We start from the raw sequence: 5,442 nt of genomic DNA, 5'->3' as shown, positions 1-5,442 counted from the left end.
CCCTGGAGAAGAATGTCATGCTTGGTAGGGTGGAGGGTCGACGAAAGAGGGGGAGGCCTTCAACAAGATGGATTGACACGGTGGCTGTGATGATGAGCTCAAGTATAGCAGGGATTGTGGGGCTGGTGCGGATCGGGCAGTGTTTCGTTCTGCTGTGCATGGGGTCGCTATGAGTCGGAAACGACTCGACGGCACTTAACAACAACTAACAATTTTTCTCCTGCTTTGTCCAAGACCCTCTGTTGTGATAACAAGTCACAAGGATCAGTTGTGGTAGTGGGCACCATCTAGTTCTGGTCTTGGGGTGGTATAGGCTGTAGTTCATGTGGTCTATCAGTCCTTTGGACTAATTATGCCTTGAGTCTTTGGTTTTCTTCACTCTCCTTTGCACTGGACAGGAAGGGACAAATAGTTCTATCTTAGATGGCTGCTCACAAGCTCTTACAACCCCAGATGCTACTTATCAAAGGAGGATGCAGAGAATGATATGATCCTGTACACAGAAAACCCTAGAGAATCAACAACAACAAAAAAAAAAAAACTACTGCAACTAATAGAGAGGTTCAGTGAAGTGGCAGGATACAAAGTCAACATACAAAAATCAGTTGGATTCATCCACACCAACAAAAAGACATCTGAAAAAGAAATAAGGGAAACAATACCATTTACAATAGCTACTAAAAAGATAAAATGTCTAGGAATAAAGCTTACCAGAGACAAAAAAAAAAAAAAAAAGACTTATACAAAGAAAACTATAAAACACTGCTACAGGAGATAATAAGGGATCTACATAAAAGGAAGAACCTGCTTTGTTCATGGATAGGTAGACTGAATATTGTGAAAATGTCAACACTACCTAAAGCAATCTACACATTTTATGCAGTCCTGATCCAGATACCAACAAAATATTTTAAGGTCATGGAAAAACCAATGACTACCTTCAAATGGAAAGGAAAGGGACTTTGTATAAGCAGATCACTACTGAAGAAGAACAAAGTGCGAGGTTTCAAACTCCTGGATCTTAAAACCTACTATACAGCCACAGTAGTCAAAATAGCATGGTACTGGTACAATGATAGACAAACAGACCAATGGAACAGAATCGAAAGCTGAGAAATAGACCCTTCCATCTATGGACACCTGATCTTTGACAAAGGTCCAAAACCCATTAAATAGGGAAGAGACAGCCCTTTTAACAAATAGTGCTGGCAAAACTGGATGTCCACTTGCAGAAAAATGAAACAAGACCCATACCTCACACCATACACAAAAACAAACTCAAGTTGAATCAAAGACTTAAATGTAAAAGCCAAAACTATAAAATTCATCAAAGATAAAATAGGGGCAAATCTAGGAGCCCTAATTTACAGCATAAATAAACTATCAGACATAACCCAGAATGCACAGGAGGTAGAAGAGAACCTAGATGACTGGGACCTTTTAAAAATTAAATTCTTACGCTCATCAAAAGACTTCATTAAAAGGGTAAAAAGAGAACCTACAGATTGGGAGAAAATATTTGCCTATGATATATGTGACAAAGGACTTATCTCCAAAATCTATAGAAAACTTCAACACCTCAACACCAAACAGACAAATAATCCAATTCAAAAATGGGCAAGAGACATGAACAGATATTTCACTAAAGATGATATGCTGGCAGCCAGCAAACACATGAGGAATTGCTTGCTATCTTTAGTAATTGTTGTGCAGTTGTTATTATGTGCCATGGAGTTGAACCCAACTTATAGTGACCCCTCCTTGGGTTTCCAAGGCGGTATCACTGCAGAAGTAGATTGCCCAAACTTTCTTCCCAGAAGTAGCTGGTGGGTTTGAACTGCCAGCCTTCTGGTTAGCAGTCAAGTGCCTTAGATACTATACCACCAGAGCTCCTTCTTTAGTCATTAAAGAGATGCAAATCAAAGCAATGATGAGGTTATCATCTCACCCCAGCAATAATAGCAAAGTTCAACAGGACAGAAAATAACAAATGCTGGCAATGTTGTGGAGAGATTGAAACTGTCATACACTGCTGGTGGGATTGAAAATGGTACAACCATTGTGGCAAATGGTATGGCATTTCCTTAAAATACTGAAAATAGAAATACCATTTGACCCAGCAATTCCATTACTAGGAATATATCCTAAAGAGATGAGAGGCAGGACATGAACAGACATAATCCACACCTATGTTCATCACAGTACAATTCACTATAGCAAAGAAATGGAAACACTAAATGCCCATTTAAAGATGAAAGGATAACCAAATTATGGTACATTCACACAATGGAATACTGTGCTATGTTAAAGAACAATGAAGGATATGTGAATCATCTCACAATGTGGATGAGCCTGGAGGACATTATACTGAGTGAAATAAGTCAATCGCAGAAGGACAAGTACTGTATGAGCTTGTTACCGTAAAAAGACAAAGAAGGGTTTGCTTAAGGAAGAACCTCACTTTGTAGGTTACTTGGGTGGGGAGAAAAGGGAGGGAATAATTTTGAGGTAGTTGGGGGCCACATGCTGACATGGGTAATGGAAGGGATGGTATAGAAAGAGTCTGTAACCACCATGATAACATTAGGAAAATGGAGGACATAGAATTGTGCACATAAGATATAGACGACAGATGCTAATACCAACCAGTATATCCACAATACTGCATTACCATTAACACCAAACACCAGGCTACAGATAAACATATAAACATCTGAAAAGATCAGATGGGGGTCAGTGAACAGGAGTATACTCTAGATCAAGGATAGATTCAGCTGAGGCTAATATTGCACAGATACCAGTGATACAAAATACCTGCAATCCTTACGGAAACAACAGAGGACAGACCTAGAGCAATCCCTCACAGACAGCCAGACACTGTGGGAGAGAGAACCAATGGATATACCGACTCAGGACCATAGTATTGGGGGGACACCAGACTCAATAGGCACAACAAAATACATCAAAATCTTGTTCCACAACCTACATTGGTAAGTCGTGACTGGGGTCTTAAAAGCTTTCAAACGACCATCTAAGATGCAGCTAATGGTCTCCTATAGTTGGAAGTGAAAAGAGTGCAAAAAAATCAAGGGCATTTAGAAGCAGTCAGCCCTAGGACATGATGGACCTTGAGACCAGAAGAACTAGGTGGTACCCAACTACCAATGCCAACCACTCGGGAAAGGGTCAAAACTGGAGATCCTGGATAGACTGGGAGGAAAAATGTGAAAAATTCAAAAACACAATAATGACCAGAATTACTGGTAGGATTGAGTCTGGTGGGACCCCAATACTGTTGCCCTGAGATACACTTTGGGCCTGGAATAAAACTCACTCTCAGGGTCTGGCTCTCAGCCTGATAGTAAATAAGATATGTATGCAGACCACTCAACCCAGGGTGACACACCCACATACTCTATGGAGAAGAAAATAAATAAATAAATAACAAAGTAGGATGCAGAACATTGTCTGTATTAACTACATTATGCCAATTGATATAGATGAAGGGACAAAATTTTGATGCAATCCAGTATGCACCAACTCCATGTACTAAGGGCATGGATCCTTCAAAACTCAGTTCCCTCACCTGTAAAATGGGAACATGTATGGGAAAGTGCATGGGACACCATGTAATGTCTCATAAATGAAGACAGCCTTTGCTGCTGCATCAAAAGTTAAGTAATTTAAAACATCCGATAACCTTTTTCCTGGGAGCTCTGGTAGCATAGTGGCTAAGACACTTGCCTGCTAGCCAGACGGCTGGTGGTTCAAACCCACCAGCCACTCCTCGGAAGGAAGGTTGGGCAATCCTACTTCCATAGTGATACTGCCTCGGAAACCCAAGGAGGGGTCGCTATGAGTCGGGTTTGACTCGACAGCACATAACAACAACAACCTTTTTCCAGTCAACTGAAATGTTTATGACCAGCTATTATAAAAATAAGTTGTTTGGTTATGATTAACATAACTCCATTTTGTCATTGCTTTGTTTTTTCTTACTGGTTTATGTTTTTAGGCATAGCCCATGAAACATCATATACATGTAAAAATTGTTATTAAAAATATACATAAAACCTCCTTCATAGTTCTCTTATATAACAAATAATGACCCAAAACACCCTAAGGAAAAGGACTTGGAAGATGAACAAGTAAAAATAGGGGGGGAAATTGTCTTTTTATTATTTTTTTTCACATTGAGTACTCCAAAAAAACCAAACCTCACTGTCATCGAGTAGAGTCTGACTCATATCAACCTCCACTGGGTTTCCAAGACTGTAAATCTTTATAGAAGCAGACTACCTCATCTTACTTCTGTGGAGCAGCTGATGGGTTCCAACCACCAACCTTTTGGTTAGCAGCCAAATGCCTTAACCACTACACCACCAGAGCTCCTTTACATTGAATATTAGTCACTGAATTCTTAGAAGTTTTTCTGCATATCATGATAAAAACAATAATAAGGGAAAGAGCTAAAAATATCAGTATTTACCATATATGGGGCAATGCAATTATTATTTGTATACATGAGCTCATTTGCTATTTCCATCTCTAGTGTGAGGTGGACATTAGTATATGTGTGTTACAGTGGAGGAAAATGAGGCCCAGAGAGCTTGAGAAACTAGTCACACTAGAAAGTGGCAGCACTGGTTTGCAAATCCAGATTAATTTGGTCCCACAGCCCATGTATGCAACTTTTTATTCTTCTATTTACCATCTATGCTAATTTCCATCTATGTTGCTTCCCTACTGTATTTGCTCCTGTAACAAATTACCACAAACCAGGTAACTTCAAAAATATAAATTTATGATCTTATAGCTCAGTAGTTTGTAAGTGTAAAATAAATCATATGGATTAAAAACCAATGTGTTGACAGTACTGCATTCCTTCTGGAGACTCTAGGGGAGAGTCTGTTCAATTTTCAGCTTCTAGAGGCCACCTTCATTCCTTAGCTCATGGCCCCCTTCTAGCAATGTCATTACTTCTTCTTTCACCCTTGTTCTCCTACTTCCTTCACATGGGTACTTCTGTGCTTACCTTGAGCCCACTTGGATAGTCCACAGTAATGACTCCATCCCAAGCTCCTTTGTTTTTTCATACTGATTTATGTTTTTAGGCACAGCCCATGAAACATTATATAAATGTAAAAATTGTTATTAAAAGTATACATAAAATCTCTTTCATAGTTGTCTTATATAACAAATAACAACCCAAAACACCCTAGGGAAAAGGACTTGGAAGATAAACAAGTAAAAGTAGTCATACAAAGTCCCTTTTGACATGGAACATATTCATTTTCCAGGAATTGTTGTTGTTGTTGTCGTTATGTGCTGTTGAGTCAGACCCGACTCATAGCGACCCCTCCTTGGGTTTCCGAGGCAGTATCACTATGGAAGTAGGATTGCCCAACCCTCCTTCTGAGGAGTGGCTGGTGGGTTTGAACC

The sequence above is a fragment of the Orycteropus afer genome, unplaced genomic scaffold, assembly GCF_000298275.1.
Source record: "Orycteropus afer afer isolate SDZICR_OR568_19922 unplaced genomic scaffold, OryAfe1.0 scaffold00180, whole genome shotgun sequence".
NCBI classification, from domain to species: Eukaryota; Metazoa; Chordata; class Mammalia; order Tubulidentata; family Orycteropodidae; genus Orycteropus; species Orycteropus afer.
Note: the sequence above shows the minus strand (reverse complement) of the source record.